Here is a 20,158-nt window from a genome sequence, read left to right on the forward strand (position 1 = left end):
AGATCACTACCTGAGCCAAAGTCAGTCACTCAAAGGACTTGGCCACCCAGGTACCCCAGGAAGATACATTAAGTCTTTGAAGTAAGAATGAAAGGGTTGTACAATTTAATTTCTACATAAACGATTGTTTGAATATACAAAGTATCAAATATAAACAGTAGTGTAGCAAGAAAATAAATTGGCAGAAATAATTACTCAGCCAGTAGCAATAATGAAGACCACCATTTGAAAGATCTTCTATATACAAAGAATGAAGGAATATTGTTATAAGATTTTACAGCACACAACTGAATTCAATCTTAATTCATTCCTATTATGCTTCTTTCTTCTTCAGTATTAGTGGACACCCACATTACCTCCTGTCAATACATTGTGTTTATTATGTGAACTATCACAGGCAGGTAACGTCTTAGAATGCGAACACCTACAATAAGCTGCTTTAGTGAGACCCAAATCTTCAATGTTTATTTCATTCACCACTTTGAGATTTTCCTTTTGTATTTTAAGATTAATCAAGCTGTCCTGTTGTTTTTCCTTCTGGAGAAATGGGCGAATTGCAAGGTAGCCAAGTAGTACAAGTATACCAAGGAAAGGCAATAACCAAAGCCATTCTGAAACTGGGAGCTGAGTGAACCCAGTAATGCTCTCGGGGACAGGGCCGCTCTAGATACACGGAGAGCTGCACCTTCCTGATGTGGGCCACACTCTCCAGTGCTATCCTTGCCAGCAGCGTCCACTCCTTCCAGAGGCGCCCCCCCCCCCCTCAGTTGAGTTGCTGCATCTGCTGCCCAAGAGCAGAAGTGGTGGGCGGGATGCATCGTAGCCTAGGTCCCACCACTGGGCAGGCCTCTGCCCATTTTTAAATCAGATTATATGTTTTTTTTTTAATGTTTATTTATTTTGAGAAAGAGAGAGAGGGCAGGAGGAGGGGCAGAGAGAGGAAGAGGAGAGAGACAATCTCAAGCAGGCTCCAAGCTTTCAGTGTGGAGCCCCACACGGGCCTTGATTCCACATATTGTGAGATCATGACCTGAGTTGAAATGAAGAGTCAGACGCTTAACCAACTGAGCCACCCAGGCGCCCCAGATTATTTGTTTATTTTGGTGTTGAGTTGTATAAGTTCTTTATATATTTTAGGTATTAACCCCTTATCAGATCTATGATTTGCAAACATCTTTTCCCATTCAGTAGGTTGCTTCTATGTTTTGTTGATAGTTTCTTTATCTGTGCAGAAGCTTTTTACTATATGCATTGCAGCACTATTTATAAGAGCCAAGATATGGAAGCAGTCCAAGACCATTGATAGATTAATGAAAAAAGAAGATGAAGTATATATGTATGTACATATATGATGGAATATTACACAACCATAAAAAAGGATGAGGTCTTGCTATTTGCAACAACATGGATGGACCTAGAGGGTATTATGACAAGTGAAGTAAGTCAGAGAAAGACAAATACCGTATGATTTCACTTATATGTGGAATCTAAAAAACACAACAAATGAATAAACAACAGAAGCAGACATATAAACCCAGAAAACTAACTGATGTTTGCCAGAGAGGAGTGTGGGGGATGGGCAAAAAGGGTGACAGGGAGAGAGACATACAGGCTTCCAGTTGTGGGATGAATAATTCATGGAATAAAAGGTACAGCATAGGGAATATAGTCAATTGTATTGTACACAGACACACATATATATTTCCTTCACCTAAGTATTAATACACTTTTTTTATAGCATAGTTAGAAATAATGACCACAGTCTATAAAACAAGTCTCAGTAAATACCACAGCATTAGTTTCATTCAGACTACCTTCCCTGATTATGATTAAGTTCTAAATAAAAAACAACAACCACAAAAATGTTAAAAGAGGTTTTTTTTGGAATGTTCGAAAAACACTTTTATATAACTCATGGATTAAAGGTAAATCATAATGTGAATTAAAAAGTATTTAGAACTGAATGATCATATAGATATCAAAACTTGTGGGATATAGTTGAAGCAGAACTTAAAGGGAACCGTATAGCCTTGAAATCTTTTTATTAGAACAGAAGTCTAAAATGTAACAAATTTAAGCTTCTGATTCAAGAAGTTAGAAAAGTGGCAACAAATTAAACCTAATGAAAGCAAAAGAAAACACATAATCTAATAAGACCATGAAGTGATGAAATAGAAAACAAGGATGCAAAGGAGAAGATCAATAAAATCACAACTTTGTCCTTTGGAAAGAGAAACTTCTGGCAAGATTGAACAAGAAAACAAAAGAGAAGGCATAAGTGAATAATATTGAGAATGAATAGAGGGACAAAACTCCAGGCACTACAGAGATTTTTTAAAATTAAATTAAATTAAATTAAATTTAGGGGTGCCTGGGTAGCTCAGTCAGTTAAGAGTTGGACTCCTGATTTCGGATCAAGTCATGATCTCATGGTTCATGAGTTCAAGCCCATATCAGGCTCTGTGCTGACAGTTTGGGGTCTGCCTGGGATTCTCTCTCACCCTGTCTCTCTGCCCATCCCCTGCTCTCGCTCTCTCTCTCAAAGAAATAATAAACTAATAAAAAATTTAAAATTATATTTAATTTAATTTTTAAGTAGGCTTCACACCTAATGCACAGCCTAATGCAGGGCTTGAACTCACAAACTGTGAGCTCAAGACTTGGGCTGAGATCAAGAGTCAGACATTTAACTTACTGAACCATCCAAGAGCCCCCTGACAGAAATTTTTATTTTTATTTTATTTTATTATTTATTTTAAATGTTTTATTTTTGAGAGAGAGAGAGCAAGTGGGGGAGGTGCAGAGAGAAGGGGACAGAGGATCTGAAGCCAGCTCCATAGTGACAGCAGAGAGCCTGATGCAGAGCTTGAACTCACCAACCATGAGATCACAACCAAAGTCAAAGTCGGAGGCCCACCTGACCAAGTCACCCAGGCATTCCTATTTTGTTTTTAAAGTTTGTTTGTTAAGTTTATTTTTTTGAGAGGGAGAGCACGCATGCACGAGCAGGGGAGGGGCGGAGAGAGAGGGAGAGAGAGAGAATCCCAAGCAGGCTCTGCACTGTCGGTGCAGAGCCTGATGTGGCGCTCAAATTCACGAATGTGAGATCATGACCCAATCTGAAATCAAGAGTCAGACACCTAACTGAGCCACCCAGACAGCCCCAACAGAGATTTTTAAATAATTTTAAAATACTACAGATTTTTAAATAATTTTAAAATACTATAAACAACTTTCTACCAAATACATATAATATTATGGATGAGATGAACAATTTTCTAGAAAAACATAACTTTGCAAAACTTATTTAAGAAGAAATAGCCTAAAAATATATACACATTTTAAAAAATTGAATCAAAAAAGTTTTCTTTTTTTTTTTTAAAGTTTATTTATTTTGAGAGAGAGAGAGAGAACAAGCAGGGGAGGGGCAGAGGGAGAAGGAGAGAGAGAATCCCAAGCAGGTTCCTGCACTGTCAGTGTAGAGCCTGATGTGGGGCTCGATTTCACGAACCCACGAGATCATGACCTGAGCAGAAATAAAGAGTTGGTCGCTTAACTGACTGAGCCACCCAGGCGCCCCTAAAAATAGTTTTCTAAGGTAAGATCTACCTACTTAGAAACCTACTTAATGCAAACTGTTTCAGGAAATGTAAAAAGAGGAAACACTCCCATATCATTGTATGCAATTGATATATAGTCTTTATGGAGAATAACCAATCTCACTTACAAACTTAGATACAAAAATCCTTAAAATGCTAGCAAACCAAAGTAGCAATGCATATGAAAAAGATATATCATGACCAAATTTAATTTTTCTCAAGAAAGCAAGTATGGCTTAATATTAGAAAATTGATTGAGACTTCTGGTCAAAGATGGAGGGTTGAATCTCACATTAGTTTTTCCTCCCTCCTGAGACATTACTAAATGGATAGCAAAGGGATTTTAGAAAGCAAAAAATCCACAAAGACAAGGAGAGAGTATGCAAGAGCAATAAAATTGGGGGACCTAGAAAGCTCAGTTTTCAACTCCAACATGTAAAAAATTTAGAAGTTATTGCTCCCATGCTTACAATAAGAATGCTGGGAAGACTGAAAATAGATGATTTTCTTAGACCCATTGGAGAACTGAAGTCACAGGGCAACCTGCCACCTTGAAATCTGGAGACACAGGCAGATACAAAGAAATTCGGTACCTGAGTTGTGCTTATCTGGAATGGAAGCCAGTATAAGCAATAGAGTTAAGACCACGTATTTTGTAATTACGGAGTAATTTGGACATATTGCTGGAAACTGTGGGCCGGTGCACACACACACACACACACACACAGGGAACATATCATTATGTCTCTATATATCTATCATTATGTCTATATATATAGAGAGAGATAGCCTGTTGGCCCTGATTCTTTGAATAACCCTACTAATACAAAAACAGAAGAAATAGTTGAAGTTATTTGAAGCAGTAATGGCAAAAATGGTCCCAAGTTAATGACTGACACAAAACCACAAATCTGGAAAGCTCAGAGAACACCAAGGAAGATAAACACCAAACAAAACAAAATAAAACACAAAAAGCCCACACCTAACTTCAGAAAACTAAAGACAGAGAAAATCTTAAAGGAATACAGAGAAATCAGATAACTTAGTAGTCCCAAGAAAGCTGAATCCTAAAATGGTAGTGGACCAAGTAGAGAAGCAGTCCCATTTTACACAATGAGATTCTCAAAAACTTTTAGGAATTGATGGCATCAATAACTTCTGAAGGTAGGGGTGATGGTGAGACTAAAAATAGTAGGCTTGGTTAAAAAATTATTTAAGAAGCAGTTAGTGCACAAAGAAAAGCCGGGAAGCCAATGATTTCACTGGCAAATTCTACCAGATGTTCAAAAGAGAATTAGGAACAATCTTTTACAAGTCTCCCACAAAGTACAAGAGGACGGAACACTTCCCAGCTGATTATATGAAGCTTATATTACCTTCATACCAATGCCAGACAAAAACATTATAACAAAACTATAGACCAATATATTTTATGAAAATAGATGTGAAACTCCTCAGCGAAATGCTAATAAACTGAGTACAGCAGCATATTAAAAGGATTATAAACCATGACAAAGTCGGATTCGTCCCATGGTGCAAGATTGAGTCAACGTATGAAAATCAAACAATGAAGGCACCTGGGTGGCTCAGTCGGTTAAGTGTCCAACTTTGGCACACGTCATGGTCTCAGAGTTTGTGAGTTCGAGCCCCGCATAGGGCTCTATGCTGACAGCTCAGAGCCTGGAGCCTGCCTCAGATCTGTGTCTCCCTCTCTCTCTGCCCCTTCCCCACTTGCTGTCTCTCCCTCTCAAAAAATGAATAAACATTAAAAATTGAAAAAAAATCAATCAATGTAATACACCCTATTGATAGAATGAAGTGAAAAAACTCCATGATAATTTCAGCAGATTTGATAAAAAACAGACAATATCAAGAGTTGGCAAAGATATGGAGAAATTGGAATTCTTGAACATTGCTGGTTGGAATATAAAATGATGCAGCTGCTTTGGAAAACAGTTTGGCAGTTCCTCAAAAAGTTGAAGACAGAGTTATCATATGACCCAGCAATTCCACTCCTAGGAATATACCCAAGAAATATGAAAACATGCACACACAAAAACTCATATATATACGTTTATGGCAGAATTATTCATAATAGCCCAAATCCAGAAATAACCCAAATGACCCTAAACTGGTGAATGGAAAACAAAATCTGGCATATCTATACAATGGAATATTCAGCTACAAGAGGAATGAAGTATGTGCTACAACACATGTGCTACAACGTAGGTGAATCTTGAAAACATTACGAAGTGAAAGAAGCCAGACACAAAGTACCATGCATTGTATGATTCCATGTATAGGAGATGCTCATGATAGGCAAATCCATAGAGCCGGAAATTAGATTAGTGGTCACTTGGGGCTGAGGGGAAGGGGGAATGTCAGTGACTGCTAAGGGACAGGGTTTCCTTTTGGGTTGATAAAAATGTTCTGGAATTAGAAAATGGTGATTATTGCATAATCCTGTGAATATACTAAAATCCACCAAATTGTACACTTTAAAAGTGTGAGTTTTAGCTTCTGCACAACAAAGGAAACAATCAACAAAACTAAAAGGCAACCAATGGAATGGGAAAAGATATTTGCAAATGACATATCGGACAAAGGGCTAGTATCCAAAATCTATAAAGAGCTCACCAAACTCCACACCCGAAAAACAAATAATCCAGTGAAGAAATGGGCAGAAAACATGAATAGACACTTCTCTAAAGAAGACATCCAGATGGCCAACAGGCACATGAAAAGATGTTCAACGTCGCTCCTCATCAGGGAAATACAAATCAAAACCACACTCAGATATCACCTCACACCAGTCAGAGTGGCCAAAATGAACAAATGAGGAGACTATAGATGCTGGAGAGGATGTGGAGAAACGGGAACCTTCTTGCACTGTTGGTGGGAATGCAAACTGGTGTAGCCACTCTGGAAAACAGTGTGGAGGTTCCTCAAAAAATTAAAAATAGATCTACCCTATGACCCAGCAGTAGTACTGCTAGGAATTTACCCAAGGGATACAGGAGTACTGATGCATAGAGGCACTTGTACCCCAATGTTTATAGCAACACTCTCAACAATAGTCAAGTTGTGGAAAGAGCCAAATTGTGGAAATGTCCATCAACTGATGAATGGATAAGGAAATTGTGGTTTATATACACAATGGAGTACTACATGGCAATGAGAAAGAATGAAATATGGCCCTTTGTAGCCATGTGGATAGAACTGGAGAGTGTGATGCTAAGTGAAATAAGCCATACAGAGAAAGACAGATACCATATGGTTTCACTCTTATGTGGATCCTGAGAAACTTAAGAGAAACCCATGGGGGAAGGGAAGGAAAAAAAAAAAAGAGGTTAGAGTGGGAGAGAGCCAAAGCATAGGAGACTGTTAAAAACTGAGAAGAAACTGAGGGTTGATGGGGGGTGGGAGGGAGGGGAAGGTAGGTGATGGGTATTGAAGAGGGCATCTTTTGGGATGAGCACTGGGTGTTGTATGGAAACCAATTTGACAATAAATTTCATATATTAAAAAATAAATAAAAGTGTGAGTTTTATAGTATGTGAATTTTATCTCAATTTAAAAATGTAGATTATAATAATAGAATCTTTCTCAAATTGTTGTTGTGAGGAGTCAAAGAGATGATGCATGCATATATAGTCTTTAGTACAATTCTTGACATTGTCATAAGTGCTCAATAAAGTGTTAGTTATTTCCAAAAAAAGAAGCAGAAGCAGTTAGACTCAGAACCTCCCTTGTCTCCCCATCTTCAGCCATACAACTTCCTCTCTCCCACCTCAGCAGAAGACTTGAAGATTTACTCTTTGGAAAGGATTGAAAAATGGTCTCTAAACGAGGAGTCAAAACAGAGTTGAGGGTGGGGCGGATATTCTGAAAGCAGAGGGTTAAGTGAAATTTGACAAAACAAATGACCCCCTTAATTGCAAGGGAAGCTGCAAAAATGCTGTGTGCCCACTTATATTTGGATGAACCAAACAGCCTCTGCCACAAGGTCAAAACTCACAAAGACCTCTCCTTGACTAAACTGTAGTCAGCTTTTTCTGAGACCTCTTTCTGACTAGGCCGCATCCTTGGGCCCTGTCTTTGGCCTGTCTAGTCCACTTTTAGAAAGAATCCCACTAAGTCAGTTCAGAGAGAATCCCTCACCCTGCATATCTGATCACTTTGGCTTACCTTCAGCAAGAATCCTGTTATGTCAGTTTAGCAAGAATCCCCCTATGCTTGGTCTCCTTTTAGTAATTTTCCATCTAGTGTTCCCTCATTCTCTCCTTGCCTATAAGTCCCCCTTTTCCTTGCTGTATTCAGAGTTAGGCCCAATCTCTCTTCCATATTGCAGTATTCTTGACACTATCACAATAGCCCTGAATAGCCTTCATTACCATATAGCAAATGTCAGAATAATTTTGCTTTAACAATATCAAAACAAAATAACATGAGTTGAAAGTGGTTACTTCTGGGGAGTGGGAAGTGGGTGAAATCTAGAGAGGAATGTAATTTTTCATAAGAAGTCTTATAGACTTAATTAAATGCCTGTATAATTTTGATGAGACACAAAGATAAATTTAAAAATTATTTAAAAGAAGGGGCTCCTGGGTGGCTTAGTTGGTTAAGTGACCAACTCTTGGTTTCAGCTCAGGTCATGCATGATCTCATGGTTTTGTGAGTTTGAGCCCTGAGTTTGGGATTCCCTCTCTCTCTCCCTCTCTGCCCCTCCCACACTTGCACTGTTTCTGTCTGTCTCAAAATAAATAAACTTAAAGAATTATTTAAAAGAAATCTGTAACAATTCATCACGTTAACAAATGAAAGAAAAATAAATGAATAATTACATTAAAATATTTAATAAAATGATACCATGAATGATACCATTCATGGTTTTTTAAAAATTTCAAAGAGTAGAGGAATTTTCCTTAACCTGATAGAGTACCCAAAATTTACAGCAGAAATTGTACTTGGAAATAAAATGTCAATAGCATTTTCTTTAACGTCAGAAGTGAGAGTACGATGCTTTTATCACTCTATTTTATATTTACATTGCACTGGAGGGTTCTAACCAGTGTAATAAGACCAGGAGAAAAAGATGTAAGGGTTGGAAAAGAGGAAACAAAACTCTCATTATTTAAAGATTAACTAGATTAACCACTAGTCTTAGTGTTCCCCTAAAAGCAGACTCTACAGGATTTAAAAGCAGGTAGTGTATTTGAGAGCTAATCCAAAGAAGCACAAGTGAGGGAGTGAGGCTGTTATATAAGAATGAGAGAAAAGCCAGTGTAAGATGTATTAATGAGCTGGTTAGCACTGTGCATATCTGGGGATCAGGTTCACCAGGACCCTCTGAGAAACCATGTGGCACATGTGTCAGACCATCCTGCTGAAGGACAGGGAGACTAGAGCATTTCTCTACTGTCTCCTCCTACTCATTGGTTCAATCTTAACACCCCCGCCTCCAGGGAGAAGTGTTATCCCCTCTACAACCTTTCCAGTGGTGCCTCCAAGATCTTGTATTGCTGGAAAAAGCTGCCAAGCAGAGACGCAGAGAGGCTCATACCCTTCAGGTGGGAAGCAGTCATCCTGACAAAAACTTTCTACCACAGTTGTAGATGAACTCAGAGATGGGCCAAGTGGTATGGGACAGGCATTAACATTACCCCATTCAAGAGAGTTTACACCAGACTATTAGAACTAATGAAAGAGAGTTCAACAGTGTGGCTGGAGATAAGATCAGTGTACAAAAATTAAGCATGCCTACATACCGACAACCTATTAGAAAATTTTTTTTTAATTTTCACAATAGCAACAAAATATATAAGGTTCCTAGGAATATCTAACCAAAGATGCAAAACGTATATGGAAGACGGTAATATTTTCACTGTAACACAAATTACCTAAAAAAATGGAGAAATAGAGCATGTTCATGGATTTTTAAAAAAATCTCACTAATGTAAAATTCAAAGCAAATTAATAAAAATTCCCAAAGGTTTTTTCATGTAACTAGAAAAACAAATTTTTGGATTTATATGGAAAAATAAAAAACCAAGGGTAGCCAAAATAATTTTGAAGGAGAAGAAGGTATAGAACATAGACACAGATCAATGGAGCAGAATAAATAATCCAGAAAAAAAAATCCACATATATATGGAAACTTGGGTATTCAACAGGGGTAGCATTACAAATTAGTGGGTAAAGATAGATCATTTAATAAATCAGATGGGGCAATTGGCTACCTACATGGAAAATTTTAATTCAGCCAGTACTCAACGTCATAACACTCCAAAAGACTTTCAGATAAAGACCTATCTGTGAAAAACAGAACTTTAAAACTTTCAAAAGGAAATATAGGAGAATATTGTAACCTCAGGACCTCCTAAACAGAACATAACTAGCAAAAAACACAAAGAAAAATATTTTAGATATAACTTGAAGCCAACAAAATCTTATTTTATATATGAATTCTACATACATTTTCTCTATACATTTATATATAAATTCTATCAGTTCCTTGAAGAATAAAGTTTTATTATTGCAAGAGCAAATTCTGTTAATTTCATGTAAAGTGTGAATTTTATGTCAAAAACCAATTAAGAAATTTCAAATAGTTAAGTGGGACATAGGTTGGCCTTTAATGTCAATATTAAGAGAACATATTAGCTAGACAATTTTAGGAAAGGCATTATATGCTTTTTGAACAGATGTATATGTTATTTTACATAATAATCCAAGGTACAATAACAGATAATTGATTATATAATAATTTTATTATACAAAGATAAGAGGTGTTTACTTATAGAGCATGCATGTTAAACAAAATAATTTTAAGTTATATTTAATATTAAGTTGCCGAATTCCATTTAGACTATAAATCTTTTAAGAAAAAGCCTTGAGAATTCCTCATATCTTGTGAAGTTTCCATCTTTTTATGCCATAAAAGCAAAATGTTAAAATTTCATGTGATGGAAAAATTCCAAAATCTTGTACAACTTTCATGATAAATCTTTAGTTCAGACTTAATAAAGATTATAAAGAGTTCAAAGAAAGGGAAAAGGTTTAGAGAAAAATGAGAAACCCCTGCCCCAAATATCCCATTCTTTCATTGAACTCAATTGAAAGTGAGTAGGGGCTCCTGGGTGGCTCAGTCGGTTGAACGTCCTACTTCAGCTCGGGTCATGGTCTCGCCGTTTGTGAATTTGAGCTCTGTGTCGGGTTCTGTGCTGACAGCTCAGAGCCTGGAGCCTGCTTTGGATTCTGTGTCTCCCTCTCTCTCTCTGCCCCTCCCCTGCCCATAGTCTGTCTGTCTCTCTCTCAAAAATAAATAAACTTAAAATTTAAAAAAAGAAAGTATTTAGTACTGAACATATGCACTCTAGCGAGCATAGGAGTCCAGCTGCTGACGGTGCTGAGAAATTCATATTCTTGCATAATGTCAAATTGTTAAAGTCCCATAATAAAATTGTGATTGTAAAAATGCTTACTGATAAAATTTCAGAATTATTCTTGCATTCCAGGAGTCTATTCTATAATAATTATATTCAGCTTTGGCCTTGACTTTGACTGAATGTCATTCATATGTGCTCTGTGTACCACTATTGTCCAGAATGTAAAAATCTCACTCCCTTTTAAAAAATGTTTATTGAGAGAGAGAGAGAGAGAGAGAGAATATGTGCTAGCAAGGATAGAAGCAGAGAGACAGAGAGAGAATCCCAAACAGGCTCCTCGTTGTCAGTGCAGAACCTGACTCAAGGCTCGAGCACACGAACCGGGATGACCTGAGCTGAAACCAAGAGTTGGTCGCTTAACTGACTGAGCCATCCAGGCACCCCTTAAAATCTCTTTTATAAAACAATAAGGATGCACAAGCCAATGGAAAAAATGAGCAACAGATGAATAGGTAATTTGCATAAGAGGAAACCCAGATGGATGATATTCAATTTTACTAGCAGTTAGGAAATGTACATTAAACAATATTGATTTACCATTCTCATACTCATCAGATCGGAAAATCTTAAAAGTCTGAAAATACCAACTTGGCGCTGGCAAGGATGTTAGAGTAACTAGGATTTTCATATACTGCTCGTTGTATATATTGGTACCACTTTAGAGAACAGTTTGGAGGTTTTTTATTTTTTTCTCTCTCACAGGTTGTGAAAGGGATGTGGTACCATCCAGCTACTGCGCTTCTAGGCATAAACCCCAGAGAACTCTTGCACAGACAGTATTGCTTTTTACAGTAAAATTTCCACCAGTGAGGGAAGGGATGAACAAATGTTGATATGTTAACACAATGGAATGCTTTATAGAAATGAAAATCAATTAACTTGATCTATATGTACCACCTGTATAAGCCCTACAAACATAATACTGAGTAACAAAAAACAAGTTTGGAGGTTTGATGTCATTTATGTAGATTTAATTTTTTAATGTTTATTTCTTTTTGAAAGAGAGAGACAGACAGACAGAGCGCAAGCAGGGGAGGGGCAGAGAGAGAGGGGGACAAGAATCTGAGGCAGGCTCCAGGCTGTCAGCACAGAGCCCGAAGCAGGGCTCGAATTCACGAACCGCGAGATCATGACCTGAACCAAAGTCGGGTGTTAAACTGACTGGGCCACCCAGGCACCCCTGTAGATTTTAAAAATATACCAAACAGTACAGTTTTTATAGACACATCCATATAGTAGAAGTATAGAAACATTAATAGGAAGGATACAAATTAATTTCAGAATAATTGTTACCTTGGGGGAGGGACAGAGGGGAAGGGATCTGAAAGGAGTACAGTACAGAGGGGACTTCATCTGTATCTGGAAATTTTATGTCTTTAAAAAAATTTTTTTGATGTTTATTTTTGAGAGACAGAGAGACAGAGTATGAGCTGGGGAGGGGCAGAGAGAGAGGGAGACACAGAATCTGAAGCAGGCTCCAGGCTCTGAGCTGTCATCACAGAGCCAGACATGGGGCTTGAACCCACGAACTGTGAGATCATGACCTGAACCAAAGTCGGACGCTCAACTGACTGAGCCACCCAGGCGCCCATGGCACATTTTATTTAAAAAAAATTTTTATGCAAACATGCCCCAAATAACAAAATTTAGGGTATATAGGTATTTGTTCTAGCATTCTGTGCACTTTCTATGTGTTTGAAATATTTAGTAATAAAAGCATGATTTATTGCTCTAATCCACCATAAGCAATGCCAAAAGACTGATAACAAACTGAAAAATAGTTACAACTCATATCACACCGGGTTTCTTTTTCTAAAATACAAAGAACTCCTACGAATCTATATGAAAAAGGCCACAATAAATATGTGGGCAAAGAATATTGACAGTTCACAGAGAGAAAAATTTGCTCTTACACATCAATGATTCTCAACCTCAATCATAATAACAGAAATGCAAATTAAGACTAAGTTGAAATGCCATATTATATATATCAGATTAACAAAGATGAAAATAAAAAAGTCTGCTAACTCACCAAATTGGTGAGGATGTGAAGAGACAAGACAGAGAGATGTTGGTAGCTATTAAACTGGTGCAGCTTCTGTGTACAGCAACTAGTCACTTCCATTTGTAGGAATTTATCCTACATATATGCTTGCACACATGCAAAATGATGTATAAAGTTATTTACTGAACCATTGGAGACAACCTAAATGTATATCAACAGAGATCTGGTTAAATAATTTATGGCACCTCTATACAATAGTCTAAAATGCAGCTATTAAAAAACAAATAAACTCTTGATGTGTTCACGTGGAATAATTGGCAAGACACAGTAAGTGAAAAAAAGCAAAGTACAGAATAATAAGCATGAAATGCCACCATCACATGTGAATGTATTATCTATCCCAGAGATATGGTTTCAATTATGTAAGCCATGTATGTTTACCTTGTATTAATCTCTGTCCACAAACACATGCGAAATAAATATAACCATATATATGTTTATAATATATGAAATTTATTGTCAAATTGGTTTCCATACAACACGCAGTGCTCATCCCAAAAGATGCCCTCTTCAATACACATCACCTACCCTCCCCTCCCTCCCACCCCCCATCAACCCTCAGTTTCTTCTCAGTGTTTAAGAGTCTCCTATGCTTTGGCTCTCTCCCACTCTAACCTCTTTTTTTTTCCTTCCCCTCCCCCATGGGTTTCTGTTAAGTTTCTCAGGATCCACATAAGAGTGAACACATATGGTATCTGTCTTTCTCTGTATGGCTTATTTCACTTAGCATCACACTCTCCAGTTCCATCCATGTGGCTACAAAGGGCCATATTTCATTCTTTCTCATTGCCACGTAGTACTCCATTGTGTATATAAACCACAATTTCTTTATCCTTTCATCAGTTGATGGACATTTAGGCTCTTTCCACAATTTGGCTATTGTTGAGAGTGTTGCTATAAACATTGGGGTACAAGTGCCCCTATGCATCAGTACTCCTGTATCCCTTGGGTAAATTCCTAGCAGTGCTATTGCTGGGTCATAGGGTAGGTCTATTTTTAATTTTTTGAGGAACCTACACACTGTTTTCCAGAGTGGCTATACCAGTTTGCATTCCCACCAACAGTGCAAGAAGGTTCCCGTTTCTCCACATCCTCTCCAGCATCTATAGTCTCCTCATTTGTTCATTTTGGCCACTCTGACTGGCGTGAGGTGATATCTGAGTGTGGTTTTGATTTGTATTTCCCTGATGAGGAGCGACGTTGAGCATCTTTTCATGTGCCTGTTGGCCATCTGGATGTCTTCTTTAGAGAAGTGTCTATTCATGTTTTCTGCCCATTTCTTCACTGGGTTCTTTGTTTTTCGGGTGTGGAGTTTGGTGAGCTCTTTATAGATTTTGGATACTAGCCATTTGTCTGATATGTCATTTGCAAATATCTTTTCCCATTCCGTTGGAATATAACCATATTTTCAATAATTCAATCTAATTTGTGTCTCTGAGCCTTCATTTCACCAGTAATACTATTTCAGACCTATCCCCATCTACCACCGAAATCCAGATATTTTAGATAGTGCCAGGATATTGGAGATTGGCGGTTGGTCCTCAATCATCTGTCTACATAGTTTGCCACTAAGTAAATCTTGGGCCTCACAGTCCCATGAAGTCTGGTGGCTATCTGATGAATCTATGCCATGTTGGGAACATGTAATTTTCATAATGCTGCCTATGGCGCCATCTGTTGAGTTGTGCCACATAGCAATACAGAAAAATGTATGATCATGGCTGATTAGATAGATAGATAGATAAATAGATAGACGCATGGTACATAGATAACTCCTATGTGCCAGACACTGTAATGAATGCTGGGTATATAGCAGTGAACAAAACATGTGAAAATCCCTGATTTAAAGAGTCTATATTCTAGAGGAAAAGGAGAAGCCTAACTCTGTAGTAGTTTTATGAGGAGGCTGGAATGGAGGTTGAAGCCTATCTTGCCAGTGGAGTCCCAGACAGGATTTGGGGGTTGGTAGGAATGAGAAAGGAGATGGAAAATAGAGGAATGAATGATAGATCTTTGTACAGAACAGCTTAGTCTGTTGTCCTCCCCCACGCTACCACAAATACACATAAGCAACCAAGCAAAAACCTCTTTTATAAAGATATTGTATCATAAAGGGCTTGAATCACATGAATCTGATGAATCAGTGGCAGGGGCAGGGAAGAGGTTGGGCGGGGGGGGGGGGGAGAGCAATGGGAGCATTCCCTGGAGGGAGCAGTATTTTATCACTGATATTATTTAGAATTGCTCATACTTGGTGATAAAAAGCAGACTGACTTTTAGTTGATTATTATTATTTTATTTACTTCTTAATGTTTATTTATTTATTTTGAGAAACAGAGAGCGAGCAGGGGAAGGGCAGAGAGAGAGGGAGAAAGAAAATCCCAAGCAGGTTGTGCTCAGTGCAGAGTCTGACTTGGGGCTTGATCTCAACGAACTGTGAGATCATGACCTGAGCTGAAATCAAGAGTCAAGACGCTTAACCAACTGAGCCACCCAGGCACCCCTATTATTATTTTAAAATTATCTAAAGGTAATATACCCATTTAATGTCCTGCCACCTGGTGCGGAAAGCTATTCCCACCACGTTTGCCCTTGGTAAGGAATGACAAAGATAGAGGAGAGATGTTCTCCTAGAACAAATAAGCTGACATGATTTGAGATAGAGTATTTGATTCAATATACCTTTGTCAAGGATGTGGGCTGCTTTATAGTGTCTTCAACAGGTAGCCAGCCCATCAAAATATGAATGGTAATCAAAAAGGAACCAGTTTAAGACCTATGCGTAGAAACCAGCAGGGGAAATGAGGAAGAGAAAGGAACATAAGGAAAAGGCAAAAAACAAACAAACAAAACCCACAAACAAACAAAAAACAAAAAAAGGAAAAAGGCAAATGAAGAGCATACACAATTAGAAGGTTGACCAAGGAGGGGATCCCGGGTGGTTCAGTTGGTTGTGTCCAACTTTGGCTCAGGTCATGATATCACAGCTCGTTAGTTAGAGCTCCACGTCAGGCTCTGTACTGACAGCTCAGAGCCTGGAGCCTGCTTCAGATTCTGTGTCTCCCTCTCTTTCTGCCCCTCCCCTGCTCACTCTTTGTCTCTCAAAAAAATAAAAAAAAAACTTAAAGAAAAGAAAGAAGGTTGACCAAGGAAACACTGGAAGTATTACAGATATCATGATCGTGTATAGATATTATAAATATCATGATGGTATGTGGTTATTATAGGTATCACGACGGCTCTTTAAAAGGGAAGCAGAAATAAGGAAAAAACAGAGAGGGAGACAAACCATAAGACTTAAATACAGAGAACAAACGGAGGGTTGCTGGAGGGGCGTTGGATGGGGGGACCGGCTAAATGCGCGATGGGCATTAAGGAGGACACTTGCTGGGATGAGCACTAGGCGCTATATGTAAGTGATGAATCACTAAATTCTACTCCTGAAATCATTATTGCACTATATGTTAACTAACTGGGATTTAAATTTAAAAAAATAACAAATTAAAAAAATAAAACAATAAAAAGAGCACAGTTAAGAAATAACAGAGTTCAAAGAAGATATGTAAGACAGTAGGAGATTAAGAAAACGCGTTATACAGCTCAAAACAAAATAGAGAAAAAAAATAAATTACAAAGCCACATTAGAAGCAAGCAAGTAAGCAAACTCCACAACTGAAAATTTAGAAACATTGTGGAAAGGCTCAAGGAAATCACATGGAACAAAATAGAAAATATCAATAACATCATGATGATAGAACGTCTTCATTCAACTTCAGATACATAAGTGCTGGATAAATGGAAATAAAATGGATATACCCAAGTTTAGAATTAAGAAGCAGAAATCCCCAAGTACCAGAGACAAAAAGGGAAGGCAAAGTTAGATCAGTGACCCTGAGCTGAAGAGGAAAATTAGTTAAGAGGGTATCAGATTTTGGCATACACTAGCAGCAATAATGGAAGGGGGGTCTGGTGACCTCTGTGGATCTCCATGATCTTTTCCAGGGTCCACAAAGTCAAAACTATTTTCACAATAATATGGAGATTTTATTTGAACTGATCACTCTCTGTCAAGTAAAACTAGAGTTTTCCTGAAGCTACTTGACCTATGATATTATAACAGATTGAATGGAAATAGACTCCAGCTGTCTTCTATTAAGCCAGACTCTAAAGAGATTTGCAAAAATGTAAAACAATGAGATTATATGTTTTGCACATTTTGAAATATATGGTTACTTTTTATTATAAGTAGGTTATTTATGTAACATGTTTTCAGTATTGTTTTTAAATGAACTAACAAATTAATATTTTTTTAATCACTTTTAACTTCCATTATGGCAAAACTGATAGATATAACCCATATAAACTGATACTATTTGGATTTTTAATAATTTTTTTTATTTTTATTTTAAAATTAACATATAGTAAATGTACTTTGTTGGCATACAGTTCGGTGAATTTTAACACTTGTGTAGGTTCATGTAAACATCACCACAACCAGAATAAAAAACAATTCTATTACTCAGAAAACTCCCTTGTGCTAAAAAAAGACTCTTTTTAAAAAGATTTTACTTTTACGTAATCTCTATACCCAATGTTGGGCTCAAACTTACATCCCTGAGATCAAGAGTTACATGCTCCATCGACTGGGCCAGCCAGGTTCCCCCAAAACAGACTCTTAACTATAGAGAACAAACTGATGGTTACCGGAGGGGTGGTGGGTGGGGGGATGGGTGAAATGTGAGATGCGGATTAAGGAGGGCACTTGTGATGATGAGTGATGTATGGAAGTGTTGAATCACTATACCTTACACCTGAAACTAATATAACAGTGTATGTTAAGTATACTGAAATTAAAAAATGAGTGATGTATGGAAGTGTTGAATCACTATACTGTACACCTGAAACTAATATAACACTGTATGTTAAGTATACTGAAATTAAAAAACCCTCCCGTGTGCTATCCCTTTGTAATACTCCCTGCCCCCAACTCTGAAGCCCTGATAACTACTGATCTATTCCCTGTCACTATTGTTACATCTTTTTGAGAATGGAACCATATAATATATAACCTCTGAGGCTTAATTCTTTCAGCACAATGCCTTTGAGATCCATTCAGGTTGAGATCCTTCAATAATAGTTCATTCTTTTTTATTGCCGAGTAGTACCAAAGTTTGTTTACCCATTCACCCGCTGAAGAACATTTGGGTTGTTTCCACCTTGGGGCTATTACAAATCAAGCTACTATGAACATTTGTGTACATGTTTCTTGTGAATATTTCACTAAGGTAAATATCCAGGAATGAGACTGTAGGATCATATGGTGAGTATATGTTTAACTTTATTAAAAAAAAAAAAACAAACCTTCAAACTGTTTTCCAAAGTGTCTAGAACATTTTGCAGTCTGAAAAGCAATGTAAAAGAGCACCAGTTGCTCTACATTATTTGTTTAAAAGTTTATTTATTTATTTTGAGAGAGAGAGAGGAGAGTGTGCACAGAGTGGGAGAAGGGCAGAGATAGAATCCCAAGCAGGCCCCATGCTGTCAGTGCAGAGCCCACCAAAAGGGGCTCATGAACCGTGAGGTCACGACCTGAGCTAAAATGAAGAGTTGGACACTCAGCCACCTGAGCAGTTGGTTTTGCCCATACTTTTTATTTTAGCCATTCTAGTAAATATGTAGTTGTAGCTCATCATGGTTTTAATACATATTTTCCTAATGGCTAATGGTGTTGAACATCTTTTTATGTGCTTATTTTCATCCACATATCATCTTTGTTGGTGTAATTGTTTAAGTCTTTTGGCCATTTTTTAAAATGGAGTTTTAATTTTCTCACTGAGTTATCAGCATTCTTTATACATGCTGGATACAAGTCTTTTGTCAGATGTGAGAATTGCAAATATTTCTGCTCTGGAGCTCCTCTAGCCATTCTTTTAATAGTGTCTTTTACAGAACAAAACACTGATTTTGATGAGGTTCAACCTATCATCTTTTTTTTTCTTTTATGGGTCCCACTATAGTGTCATGTGAAAAAAGCTTTACCTAACCCCAGGTGCTGAAGCTATTTCTCCTACGCTTTCTGTTAGAAGTTTCATAGTTTTATGTTTACATTTACATCTATTTATGATTTTTAGTTACTTTTTGTATAAAGTGTGAGGTTCAGGTTGAGGTCATTTTTTTAGTACGTGGAAATCTAGTTTTTGCAATGTCCTTTGTTGAAAATCTATTCTTTCTCAGGGCACTTGTTGTGATGAGCAACCGGGTATTGTATGGAAGTGGTGAATCACTAAATTCTATACCTGAAAATAATATTACACTGTATGTTAACTGGAATTTAAAGAAAAACTTGGAAGGAATGGAAAGACTATCTTTTCTCATTCGACTTGCTTAACACCTTTGTCAACAATTGCTCTTATTGGTATGGTTCTATTTCTGGACTCTCTATTCTGCATTGATCTATGTGTGTGTCCGTACACCAATACCACACTGTCTTGATTTCTCTAACTTCATAGTAAGTCTTAAAATCAAGCAGTATGAGGGGTGTCTGGCTGACTCCGTTGGTGGAGCATGCAACTCTTGATCTCGGGGTCATGAGTTTGAGCCCCATGGTAGGTGTAGAGATTACTTAAAAAAATACTTTAAAAAATCAGCATGATTACCTTGAGTTTTTCTCTTTTCAAAATTGTTTTAGCTATCCCATTCCTTTGTCTTTTCTTATAACTGTTGGTATCAGCTTGTCAATATTAAAAAAATATATATTGCTTGGAGTTTGATTGTGTTGTGTTGTGTTGCATTGAATGTATGAATTAATTTGGGGAAAACTGATATCTTTACTATGCTGAGACTTCCAGTCTGTGAACATATGTTCCTCCATTATTTAAGCCTTCACTGGTTTGTTCCACCAGCATTTTATAAACACTCTTGGTTTTAGACTTCCATGGGTCCATGCCAGGTTATACCAGAAGAAAGAAAGTGGTAAACTTACTCAAAATTTAGTGATACTACAAGATCTGGTCTTCTTCCCCAATACACTCTCTATTGTTTACTTT

General features: G+C 37.4%; 1 pseudogene; it reads right to left on the minus strand.

Moving 5' to 3' along the window:
• Positions 1-313: 313 nt before the first annotated feature.
• The window catches only part of LOC125931291 (CDGSH iron-sulfur domain-containing protein 2-like), a 39,492-nt pseudogene continuing 19,647 nt past the window's right edge, over positions 314-20,158 (minus strand).

This window comes from Panthera uncia, chromosome X (genome assembly GCF_023721935.1).
Source record: "Panthera uncia isolate 11264 chromosome X, Puncia_PCG_1.0, whole genome shotgun sequence".
Classification (NCBI taxonomy): Eukaryota; Metazoa; Chordata; class Mammalia; order Carnivora; family Felidae; genus Panthera; species Panthera uncia.